Genomic DNA, 13,753 nt, shown 5'->3' with positions numbered 1-13,753 from the left:
TCTTTGATGCTTGATACCTGATCCCTTTGACAGCTCGTGGTCACACAGGCTGGTGTGCTTCTTCCATGCGGCCTTTGTTGCTTCTCAGCTAGATGGCCGCTTGTTTATCTTCAAGTCTTTAAGACACCAGATGCTATATCTTTTGATAGTCAGGCATCATCAGTTTTCTTCACCATATTTGCTTATGCACCCACTTTGTCTTCAGTGATCATGTTGGGAAGGTGAGAATCATGGAATGCCAATTTAACAGAACAAAGTTTCTTGCATTGAGGGAGTACTTGCATTTGCTCATCATTTCTATGAATTGGCAGTTTGTCCAGAACTTAGCTGAAGCAGCTCTATGCTGGTTTTCCCTTGGGTTAGTCATGCAACTGGAATCATCTGGGCTCTTAACTAGGGTTGAGAATCCAAGATGGCCACACTCACATGTCTGGGCTTCAGCTGGGATGCTGGACACCAATATCTTTTTACAAGTCTTTGATCCTGCTCTTCTTCACACAGTGCCCTTTAAGCGGATAAGAACTCTGAGGACTCTTGTTGCGAAGACACAGAAATTGGCTGGCATTTCCACTGAATCCTTTAATCAGAGCAAGTCACAGGGCCGTCTCAGGTTCAAGGGAAAAAGAGATATATTTCACCCTCTAGTAGGAGGAGCTTCAGAGAATTTGGGGGCATTTAAAATCCACATTGGAAGGAAATTTCAAAATAAAGACTGAATTGAGTCATATGAAAGGAAAGGCAAATTGGTATATTATATTCCTGAATTTGAATTTGAACATGCTCCGTATGGTTGCGATGTGGCTGTGTGCACCAAAGTTTTTGATGCTATTGTGAAGCACGGTGCCAAGAGGACCCAGAGTATCCAGAGATGGACAGTGTCTGCCTGACTCTTTCCTGGTTATGTCAACAGCCTAGTGTATGTCCAAGCAAGAACCCCCTTTTAGAGAACCACCAACTTAGGTCCTGTTTTGTATGAGGGGATAAATAAAGAAAATGGCTTCTGAACAGGTTAGGGCCATAATTAGTCTGAGGTCTTAGTGTATAAGACCTTTGTGAAAAGATTTGTAACATCTTAGAGTCAATGCCTGAGAGTATGGAGTTTATACGCTAAATTTTTGTAATCTCACCAGGAAAATCAAAGTCAAGGTTCCCAGGAATAAAGGGAGGGCACAATCCTCATTTGGAAAATGCCCCCTTGATCTCTTTTCTCTTACAGTGGCTTCACTTTGTGCTCTGCTGGCAGATCAGATCTGCCCTGTGCTCCTCAGGATGGGATGAGTGGGCTTGGATTCCCTAATCTGCCCTTGGCCTCTCTGCTGCCGCCAGTTAGACAAATGCCTGCATGGCAAGCAAGGGTGGTTAGCAGCTGCAGCAATCACGTGATAGTATTCCCTCTTACCATTCAGCCAGATTTTAAGTGACACATTTATGGTGCAATCTGGGAGAAATGGAAAGGTCAATATTCTGGGGCCCCATGGAATGTTCCATCCTGTTACTTTAGATGCTGCCTTTGGATGAAGAAACCCAGCACCCATTTAGCCTTGTGAGACATTTGAAAACTCTCCCGAGGACTAAGATTCTTATTTCCTACAAGGTGTGGTACATGTTTGCCCCCCTTTGCGTTCCCACGAGGTGTGCTGAGTATCAGGTTATTCTTTCAAAGCGCAGTGTTTTCTGCTTGACCACAGGTTTGTGCTCAGTCTCCCACCACGGTCTGTCAGCCAAGCTGTGTGTCCATTTATTGAGCAGGCTGATTGTTGGGAAAACCTTTGCCACATAGACAGCAACAAGGCTTTGGCTCCTCCGGATACAATCACCAGCAACTTTTCTCTCATAACCTCTGGAACACAATTGCATCAGCTCAGACATGTGCATGGAAGGAAATATTAGTCCAAAGACCATCTGGTTAAATATGAGGAGTATTTCCCAGCTTGGTGGATGGAAAAATGCTACAATATCTTGGGAGGATCTTCCCTGGTCCTCGATTCCTAGAAGATTTAGAAGATGCTTTAGTTTTGACTCAGTTTCCTGAGGGTGCATTTGCCCTGGAAAAAGATGAGTGATTTTCCCCTCAGATCTTTTGGCGTTTATATTTCTAGGGTTAACCTAAGGATTAAAAGAAACAAAACAAACCAAAAAACCCCAATCGCTTTCCAGTCCATTCTGACTCACAATGACCGCGTGGGACAGTATAGATCGGCCCCCAGCCAACCTTGATTTTATGACAGTTCTTTCTGACCTTTCAAGCCCTTGTTAAAAGCGCTGCATCTCAGCAAACCCTTGGACACCAGGAATTTGGGCGAATAGCCTCCCTCATCGGGATAACATGTCTGGAGTTACCTTGTCCTTGTCCTGTTTAAGACTTCATACATGTTCTCTTAAAAAAGGAAAAGAAAACTAGACTAGACTCGCACCGCTCTGCCAGGTTTCCCAGGCAGTCAGGATTGTGAAAGCAGACGGCCACAGCTTTCCCCTGCGGAGCAGCTCTGGGCTTAAACTAATGACCTTTCACTGAGCAGCTGAGCCGGCGTACCGCTAGGATCCGTCTAAGGAGTCAGTGCTCTTTTAGGACAGACCCACCTCAGCAAAAATCACCAGAGAATTCATCCACTCCTATTGATGAGCAGATTCTGGCTGCTCCACCAGCACACTGTCCTGTGGTGACTTGCGTATTGCTTCAATGCTAGAAGCCATATGCCGCCAGTATTTCAAAACCCAGCAGGGCCCCTGGAGCTTCCAGACTAGGTAAAAAAAAAGTGGCAATCTACTTTAAAAGTCAGCCAATATAAACTCTACGGAAAACAAAACAGAACAACAAAAACCTCTGGGGATTTCAAACAGTACTTTTGAATAGACACACTATTAGAAGAGGAGTCATCTAGGTTGAAGGCACTCAAAAGACGCAGTGAGCACACGACGGATCCGAGCACACCAACAATTGTTACCTCGGCTCAGCTCAGGAACGAGCAAAGCTGTGCTCTGCTTGTACATGAAGTCGCTGCCATGAGTCGGGGCTACTTGATGTCAACCAACAGCAGTCACTGTTCTAGGGACGAGAGAGAGTTACGGCTTGATTTCTGCTGAGTGAGCCCAAACGAGAGAAGACCGAGATTGGTAACTGCAGTGTGATCAGGCCCTGACAGAGGGAGGGCACGGATGCCCAGGGAGAAAGGTGGCCCTGCCCACCCAGGTAGGCTAGCAGGCGTGGTGTTACTAAAGGCTTTCTGGAAGGAAGAATGCTTGCATTCAGTCTTGAAGGGAAAATAGGATTTAGCTAGGCAAAGGGAAAGAGAATTCCAGAAGAATGGAATGAGATGTTCAAAAGTAGAGGCAAGAGAGAGCATAGGTGACTACACTGGGTTGGGCATGTGGTCAGAGGAGAGGTGGGAAAGGCAGTCTGGGTCAAATTATGATGGGCTTTGAGCATACGCTAACAGGGTGCAGACTGTTACCCATGCCCCACCATGCTTCAAGGCAAAATTTATTTGTCATTAGAAATAAATATTTCACGATATATAATTATATATTGTTTTTGTGATTCATCACTATGCTTTCATTATGTCCACTTTGTAACAATGAAAATACATCCTGCATATCAGATATTTACATATGATTCATAACAGTAGCAAAATGACAGTTATGAAGTAGCAACGAAAATAATTTTATGGTTGGGGGTCACCACAATATGAGGAACTGTATGAAAGGGTCGCAGCATGAGGAAGGCTGAAAACCAATTTGAGAAAGCAGAAACTGTGAGGATGGAGGAAACCAGATCCCCAGGACGGAGTCGGAGGCTGAGAATTGCAGAGAACGAGAATTACCGGGAGTTATACTTGCTGATGGGTTGTTGTGGACGGGGAGAGAGCGGGGGTCCCTGGAGATGCAGGGGTGGGAAGGATGGGTTTCTGGCTTGAGAGCTGGAGGGCAACACGGTGGGCTGGAGGGAAAGGTGGGAGATGGGATGGGCTGCGCAGGGAAGCTGCCAGGTTCTCTGGAGCCCGGGAGTGGAGGTAGTGCTGAGGCTGAGGCGTGGGGTTGCAAACGGCAAAGTCAGCCATTCGAAGTCACTGGCTGCTCCTCTCGAGAACGATGGGGCTTTCCACTCTCCGAGAGAGGTACTCGGTCTGCGCGCAGAAAGAGCCATTAGTCCGAAGATAATGGCTGGCACAGGCAAGCGATCTTGGAGGAGTGTATGTTGCGGTTAGGTGCCTTCCCGTGGGTTCCGTACAAGAGAACGGAGTCCCCCGCCCCAGGTGCTGCACCATCCTCTTAGGCGCCCGGAAAGAAGAAGCCCTAGAATGGGCTCTTGCGGAGTGCAGTGGAGGGGGGCAGCCTGAGAGGTGGGTAATGCAGAGGATGCCTAGGATGGAGTCTTTGGAGAATGCAGGGGTGCGGCGTCAGGAGTGCAGAGGAACGTTTCGGAGAACCAGTCTACAAGTGGCAAAGTTCTAAGGGAGCTTCTTGCCGCAGCCTCCCGGGCTCTCTGCTTCGGAGCCCAGGGACCAAAGCAAACAGTTGCTGGAAGTGCGTCACGTCTTTTCAGGCATGAAAAGTGTGTATCCGTGAAGCGTTATCCTGACCTCTTTGGCAGGCTTCGTGGCGAGGTACTGGGCTGACCCGCAAGGGCCGCAGTTTGAAACCACCAACCAGCCTCTCTGCGGTAGAAAGACCAGGCCGTCTTCTCCGTAAAGAGCGACAGCCTTGGAAACGCACAGGGGCAGTTCTACCTGTGCTGGAGGGTCACTAGGAGTCGGGACTGTGGATGGCAGGGAGTTTGGTTTTGCATGAGTTTATCTCTTTACTATATTTAAAACGAAAACAACAAATCCTCACTGGTAGTTGCTTTTATTTTAAACATCTATTTTGCTAGCAGAGTTCCTGGGCAATGCAACTGGTTCGGGGTTTGGCCGTTAACTAAAAGGTTAGTAGTTCGAGTCTCCCCCCAGGTACCAGAGGAGACAAGCGTGCCGATCTACTGCCAAAAACTCAGCTTTGAACTCTCTGGACCACAGGTCCGCTTTCACACACATATGAATCAACTTGATGGCAATTGGTTGGTTAATTTGAAGTCAGAAACCACCCTCCCACTTAGCTTTAAAACATGAAATATGCTTTCTCCTGCTTTGACAAGGTTTGCTTCATTTATTTACTCAGCAAACATTTACTGAGTGTCTTCTTCATGCCAAAGCCTGTACCAAGTGTTGCGTTTACAAAGGCGTCGACAGAAGGCAGACTGAGTCTGGTTGGAAAGAACAGAGAAGCGCTCCTCCCGAAACGTCTCTGCTCTCTTCTGCTTCTTATAAGCTTTCCAGGTGTGGAAGACCCAAGCTGTGCGGGCCATCTCCAGCTTCCGCCAGTTCACCTGGGCAGTGGCTGTCAACAGCAGCAGCTGAGGCGGCAGCTCTCAAAGGAGAACCTCATCAGGAAGCAGAGCAGAATGTAAACCTTGTCCACCTTCAAGCGTTTTGTTATCATCCATCTGCCCCTGCCTTTCTTGGTAAACACAGGCAGCCTCACTCCAGGCAGCGAGGTGGAGTTGCTGAAGGAGGAGAAACTGGCAAGCCAGGGTTTGGTAGCCTTGCCCACGATGACTTTCTCTGGTCGGTCAGAGTCCTTAGTAAATGCAAGGGTGACTCAAAGTAGAACGGGCTTCCCAGGGTGGCAAGGGGCATGTCCCAGGTGATGGCAAGATTTTCTCTCCTCCCACTGGGACCCCTTAGGGACATCCATATAAATGACATTCACACAATGCTGTTAGCTAGTCAGAAAATGGCAAGGGGAGAAGAGGTGATGAGTGGAAGGAAGCTGGCAGGAATCTCAAACACCTAAGAGGGGTAGACAGGCACAAAGGACGCTTCAGGGCAGAAGAGAAGACATCTCCTATCAGTGGAAGAGATCGGACTTACTGGAGATCACAGGAAAGGCTGGGGAAGAAAGACAGGATACTCAGACAACCCCCACAATGACTGAAGAGACTCTATAGCTTTGGGTCTGGGACAAGAGCACAGCATGGAGTCTAGGGTGCTAGGGATAGAGGCCGGCATATGCATACCTGGAAGGAGGAGGGACACTACAGCGGAGCAGCCGATGGCGGAAGACCCTCCAGATAGCCAGCCTTTGGTGGGAAGCCCACCATTAGTCAATGTAAGGTCCACTATATGTTTTGCTAGCCAAGTCTTAGGCTAGCTAAAGGACCCTTTAGACTTCATTTCCAAGGCCTTCCCCTTCAATAAATTCACTCCTCTGTTCAAACCTTTTCTCTCATTTGAATTCTGTCTCTGGTCTGAAATCTTTTAACTAGGAGCAGAGAGTCTGGAAACTCTGAGCACCTCTCCCCGCCCCGCTGCCTCCTAACAATGCCTTTCAGTTCACCAGGTACTTTTCCAGGTTTCAGTAGGGTCCCTCCCTATGAGCTAGAAAACACTTGCCGGCATGGGTGCAGTCTTTTAGGTTTTAGTTCAGGAAATCATAAAAAAAGAGGTAAACTCAATGGATAAGTACAGTTTAGGTATTTCTTCTAGGTATTATTTGAAATCAATATATAGAAAATGAGATTTGCAACAGTCATACAGATTTTACCCAAAATAATAATGTACGAATTATCAAGGGTGAGGGAGGGAAGGCTGGAGGGTGGGGAAGGGAGGGGGGAAATGAGGAGCTGATACCAAGAGCTCAAGTCGAAAGAAAATGTTTTGAGAATGATGATGGCAACAAATGTTACAAATGTGTTTGACACAATGGGTGTATGTATAGATTGTGATAAGAGTTGTGTGAACACCCAATAAAATGATTAAAACAAGAGTTTACCAGTGAAAACTATGAAAATACTCCCAAAATATATAAGTGGAATAAACAAGCTTGCAAAATAGGGTACAGTAGGATGTTACTTATGTCAGAAACAAGGGAGGGGAAAGGATAGTTTCTCACACTTTAAAGTGTTTATTGTGTCCGATTCTTTTTCAAGTGCTTGACATAGATTAACTCATTTAATCAAACAATACTGTGACTCAGGTATGATTATCTCTATTTTTCACATTTGGCAAAGATCGTCCTGTCCAAAGCCACTCAGCTTTTCAGTGGGAGGATCAGGATTTGTATTCAGTCAGTTTGTAGACAGATTCTGGGTCTTGAGCTCTGCAATGGGAGTGGAGATGCTTAGAAAAAAGGTCAGAGAGATATGCACTGAGCAAAACCACGGTCAGAAACGAGGTGGGGCAGGCTAATTTAAATGTTCCATCCGCTGCAATGTTTGAGGATCCCTTCCCTGCATTGGAATGGCTTTATTATTTCTGTCATTTTATTTATAAATCATTTAAAAAAAGATTAAGAACAATCTTGAGGGCAATGGAAGGGATTCTGAATGAAACAACTAGATGTGCCCCCCACCTAAAGTTCACACTGACCTTGCTGTCCCTGAGTGTGGGGATGTAAATTATGTTCATTCTTCCTCTTGGTCAGCTAGTCTTATAACATCTGATGAAATCGTATTTCAGAGATTAGGTGAAAAGTTCAGATTTAATCTGGAGCAACATCGATAGATTATCTTTTGGGGCTGAAATGTCTGTTAGAGTTGAAAAGCTGAAGGCCTGCGGACCCTGTCACATCAAACAGAGAACTAAGTCAAGAAAGGAGTTATTTAATTTTAAAAGGCTATACAACTAAAAGAAAAAGAAAAAACCCCCCCAAACAAAACCCAAACTCATTCCTGTACAGATAATTAGGAAATAGCGGATGCTGATATGAACTAAGTTGTAGCAGCATGAGATGACATCAGCTGTAATTTGCTGTAAAAGACCCAGTCATTCGAGGAAAAACCTTTGCATGTTGTATTTGCAACATTCTGACGCAGGAGTTTGACCCCGCGACCTGGCAGTGAGTCGTCCATTGTCTGACACATTGTGCCACCAGGCAGTTCTGCTTTGCTACAGCACTGCTTGGAGTTGAATGAACTCGGTGGTAGTGAATTTGGTATGCGGTGCTGCAACTCGTAGGTTAGCAGTTTGAGACCCAGTTTCTCCCCTAGAGATGGGGCTTTGAAACACCTGTTAGAGAACTCTAGTCTTAGAGACTCACTGAGTCGAGCCAGTGGAATCCACTCCTATCATTTGCCTTAGTGTTAAGTGGGGTGTACAGTGACCAGACGACCCGATTTTTAACAATTTTTCCTGCGTCCCGCGGCATTTAAAAAAAAATTCCGATTTTTGGAAAGAATGCATGACGTTAGGGTGTATGGTTTTTGGCTGCCATGTGGCTATTTCACCAGGATATGAGTTTTATCAACGGTTACCAGCTGGTGTCCTGCTTTAGCAATGTTAAAATCTGGTGAGGTGACTTTGAATTACGAGGTGAAAAGTTAAAACAGTGTAAACACATCTGTGATATCTGTGAACTCGCTGTCACCTGGCATTTAAAATTTTGCTCCTTGTTAAATTATTAACTTTAATACACTGCATTTTTCCTTTACAGTGCATATGGTCAGCAGAGTAACAGTGTTTTTGCAATTTAAAACCTGTTCCTTCCCTCTATCAGATTATGTAAATGATTCCAGGAAAACTCCCACCTTCAAATGAGCCCAGATTTCAAATGAGCACTTCGGCAGTTGGATACTAATCAATGTGGGGTGGAGATGCTGAGTGTGGTAACGGGTGCCACGCACTTAGCGACCTTGATGATCTTACCTGTGAGATACTGTTTATTGACGAGTTGGAATCATCTCATTAGCAACAGGTTTAATGTTCTGCGTTCTGCACATGAGGAAACTTAGCTCAGGGAAATTCAGACACTCAAGGTCATCCGGAAGCAGCAGCTCCCTTTCATGGCTTATGCTCTTTCCATCAGACAGACTTGGAAACAAACTCCACTGCCTGCTCTTCTATTCCTTGGAGTGCCTGCGTGGCGCGAACAGTTGACATATTTGGGTGCTAATGGAAAGACCGGAGGTTTGGGTCAACTATAGGTACCTGGGAATAAAAGTCTGGTGACCGACTTTGAAAAATCAGCCATCATGCGGCAGGGAATTATATATGTAGAAGTTGTTGAATTGGAGAATGTTTTGCTGCATATATCTTTGCCATAACTAAAAAAAAAAAAACCCGAATGAGGACAAAGGGAATGTTCTAAAATTGACTGCGGTAATGATTGTACCATTCTCGATATTATTGAACTATTGAATTACAAAAGGTGAAGTGCCAATAAAACTATTGCTAGAGTCAATGAGAGTTAAGTGATTTTCATCTTCAAATGAGATTATTCCCATCCTACCTTGCTTTTCTCTCTCTCAGTGCTAGTACAAGGCAGGGCAAATCTCTCTTCCCACAAATAAGTCATTTCTTCCCAGGACAGTCTATCAGGCTGTGCATTTTCATTATACGTTTATTCTGTCAAGGCTTGTCTCTGCAGAGAAAATTTAAATGAGCTTCTCACTGTATCTTTCCTTTTTCCCAACTTCTCTCTCTCTCTCTCTTTCTCTCTCTCATGGGCTATCACCTGTTTGGGGGATGAAAGAATGGCCAGAAGCACTCTCTAGGTGGAATTTCAAAGGGATTGATGCGTGCTTTCTGTAACAAAAGGAAAATAAGTGGGGGCATTCCCCTCTCCACTTTCCTTTGGCTACTTCTCTAACCACCGATGCCGATTTCAGCCTGTGGCCACTACGCAGTAACTTTGGTATGAGGTTTGAGCAGGACTAGTCCACACCGGAGTTTAGCAGGAGGCGGTTAAGGGTATATTCTGGAAGTAGTAGTTGTGTATTGCAGACTGAAGAGTAGAATGGTGAAAATGTAGGCGCTGTAAGAGATACGGAGCCGCTGAAGCAGGAAAGCAACATGTCAAATGTGTTGATTGTCAACAGAAGTAAATTTGTAGAGAACAAGACAGGTAGAGGTAGGAAGACAACGCAGGCGATCGCAGCAGCAGCAGCTCTGTAACAGTGTGTTCACAGCGGCAAGCTCAGGTTAGGGGTGAGGCATTCATTTGGAGCTTCCCTGCAGCAGAGTGAGGTTCATTAAGAATGGATGGATCTGGGTCTGCAACTTTGGAGTATGAGATTAAATTATGCTCCCACAAACACAGAAAGGTCACAGAGAGAGGAAGATTAACTGCACAATGATGATTTTGGATCAATTCTTTTTTATCCATTTACTATAAAATGAGCATATAAGACTTTTATAACCAGGAAGTACATTTCAGTTTTCAGATTTCATTCATTTTCTAAATTTGTTCCCCTGCCTTTTAAAAACAAAATCAAATTGGGGTCTCATATGGATTATCCTTCAAGTTTGTTAAAAACTATATTGACAAAAACCAAAACAAAGTATATTGACATATGCAGATATTTGTCTTCTTAAATCAAATTCCTGTTTCAATTTAGTTGGGACTTGCAGGGATACAGTAGGTAGAAGAATCTCTCGCGCATAAACCCGCCTTTGCCCAAATGTTCTCGTCCCACTAGCGACGGTGGCAGAAGAAATGCAAAGCTGGTGCCTTGTCCCAGGGTCTCCTCAGTCTGACTGGCAAGAGGGTGGTGATGAGGCAAAAGCCTGACAATGACTGAACAAGAGGTTTTCTTGTCTAGAGTGTAAAGAAAAGTTGGGCAGTTTTCATTTGAACTTTGTCACACCTCAATAAACAGATCCTAATTTATGTGATCAGCATCATCTACCACAGGGGTCCTCAAACTTTTTAAACGGGGGCCAGTTCACTGGAGGGCGGGACTAGTTTAGGCGTAGTTTGAGGACCCTGCTCCACCAAGTTGAAAGCTGACATTAGTTGATCATATACAAAAGGGCCTCAAAAGGTTCATGACAAAATTCCATTACCTTTTTTGATTCCATTTTTCCATACTTTATGAATCCCCTTGGCAAACTTAAACTTTTACAAGCCATTTTTAATTTGAAAAATGGAATTCTTGGATTAAAAAAACAAACAAAACATACCAATCTCACTGCCATCGAGTTGATTCAACTCTAAGCAGTGGTATAGGAAAGCAGAACTGCCCCCACAGCATTCCCAAGGTCGTGTCTCCGTGAAAGGAGCATGGGTGGCGCAATGCGTCAAGCAATGGATGACTCACTGCCAGGTCGCAGGGTCAAACCCAGCAGCCACTGCTTGGAAGAAAAATAAATCTGCCCCAGTACAAATTCAGTTTTGGAAAATCTAAGCAGCAGCCCTATAGAGTTGAGTTGGAATTGACTCAATGGCAATGCCGCGGGTGGACAATCTTTATGGAAGTAGACTACCACATCTTTCTCCTATGGAGCTGCTGGTAGGAACGAACCACTAACCTTGTGGTTAGCAGTCCCACGCTAACTCAACAGCACCACCAAGGTTCCTTAAATTTGTTTACAGGAAGTCTAATGTACTATCAAATTCACTATATGATAAATGTTCCCTAAAAGATGGGTTAAGCAGGTATATTATAGAATTTTGCAAATCTCAGAAGTAGGCTACAGGTAGGAAAACATAAGCTTCTTTAGTACCATAGTCAAGGTTTTAAAATTTTGATCTGTAGCTCAATGAGCTCATTACCTAATGGCATACAGTTGCCAACTTACAGCTATTGTTGCTGACAGGTACCATCGAGTTGGTCCGGGCCCATAGAGACCCTATGCCTAACAGAATAAAACAACGGACTGCCTTTATTAGATTAAAACATAAAGGAAATGAAAATTAGTTATTTTTGAAGCCATACATTAGCTTTTCAAACGTGAAATCTCATTTTAAGTATTTCCAACAAATTTAGGATTGGGACTGAGCAACCCGAAGGAAATTTTTGGAGTGATACAAAACCAAACACAGGCTACTGAAATTTCTTTTCAGTAGAAAGTGGAAGTTAAATGTCTCAAATGTCCCACTTTTCACAATGGAACCTTACCTTTGCTATTAACCACCTCTCCTCCTTTCGGTATATTCTCTTGTCAAGGGTTCTACAATTTGCTGCAATGGCTACACAGAACTCACAAGTGGAAAATGGCTTATGCAGTTGTAGGGGCTTTTTTTTGTTTTGTTTTAAATGTTTTATTAGGGGCTCATACAACTCTTATCACAGTCCATACATATACATACATCAATTGTATAAAGCACATCTGTACATTCTTTGCCCTAATCATTTTCTTTTCTTTCTTTTTTTCCCCTTTTCTTTTTTTACATTTTATTAGGGACTCATACAACTCTTATCACAATCCATACATATACATACATCAATTGTATAAAGCACATCCATACATTCCCCGCCCCAATCATTCTCAAAGCATTTGCTCTCCACTTAAGCCCTTTGCATCAGGTTCTCTTTTTTTCCCCTCCCTCCCCGCTCCCCCCTCCTGTAGGGGCTTTTATGTCCCAATAAAAAATACAGATATCTCTCTGGAGGATCCTCCTTATCCCCCCAAGGCTGTGTGTGGAAGCTGGTGAAATGAGGTCAGGTGACAGATGGGAACCCAAGTCACGTGAACTGGAGGTCCAGCTGAGAAAGGCAAACCAGATGCAGGATCCAAAGGAAGCTCTCCCTTCTTGGCTTTTGCTGGTAGTGAGATTGCACCCCCTGCTTTTGAGATGGTTCACTTTATATTCAGCAGGATCGTAATCACTCACAGTCAGTCTCTTTCCCCATCATCTTACTCAGACCAATCAGGAAAGTCATTTCGTGGGAATAAGAAAGACTGAGGCTAGCAAAGCCATAAATAATGCACTTCACTGCACAGGCTCTTTGAACTTGGAACTGAAGCCACTCTCAGTGGTCACCTTTTAAACCCATATAACAGATTAACTTAGAAACAAAATCACCTGTAATACTGTGTTTCCTTAATCAACTATATGATACCAGTCAACATTTATCTAAAACAAAGAGAAGCTAAGGAGGGGGCAGGGAAACGAGATTAATGGGAATCATTAAGAATGGAAATAATGAGGTTGTTGATGAAAATGTAACCAATATAATGGAACAAGTTAACTAAAAATTGTTAAATGGTAACCATCTAATAAAAAGGCCCAACAATTTGCTATGTAAACTTTCACCTAAAATACAGTTAAAAACAAATAAAAGTAAACACAGAGAATCAGACTATTATTGTCTATGAGCATCATTCATTTTGGATGGGCAGTATCACTTGAATTAGTGCAATATTTCTCAAGTGTGCCTAATCCTAAGAATTCATTAAAGCGCTCCTAACAATTAACATTCTGAGGCTCATTCTAGTCAGACTCTGGCGAGGTCTGCGATCAGTTTAAACTGGGATCCCAAATTTTAAGCACCTCAAGTGGTTCAAACCAGGCAATATTGGCTAAAGGGAAAAAACAGGAGACAATGGCACTACCACAACTCCCATCCCCTTACATAAACACTGCCATCAAATTATCTGAGAATGACAAACACTTAACTGAAATCCATGAATTAGCTAAAGAACACTGTTTATTTCAAGTCCAAAACACAAATTACCCATTTTCCTTAACAGACTGCATAATTTTTACTGCATGAATACTTAGGGCTTCTATATTCACAAATGCAGATTTATAATATAATTTTAAGCCAAATGATTTATAATTGTCAGTTTACTACAGAGGACACAAACCTTTAACAAAGTTTCGTTTAGAAAATATTTCACATCAAGACACACAAGGCATTAACTGATACTCAATTTCTACAGTCTTCGGCGAAGATTTGGCTGAGGTTCATCATTTTCTACAAAACATTCCAAGATCAAATAGAATGTATTTTACATACTTTCATGTCATTATTATTGGAGCTAAATGTCCCCCT

This window comes from Tenrec ecaudatus, chromosome 3, assembly GCF_050624435.1.
Source record: "Tenrec ecaudatus isolate mTenEca1 chromosome 3, mTenEca1.hap1, whole genome shotgun sequence".
Lineage (NCBI taxonomy): Eukaryota > Metazoa > Chordata > Mammalia > Afrosoricida > Tenrecidae > Tenrec > Tenrec ecaudatus.
This window is presented reverse-complemented; position numbering follows the sequence as displayed.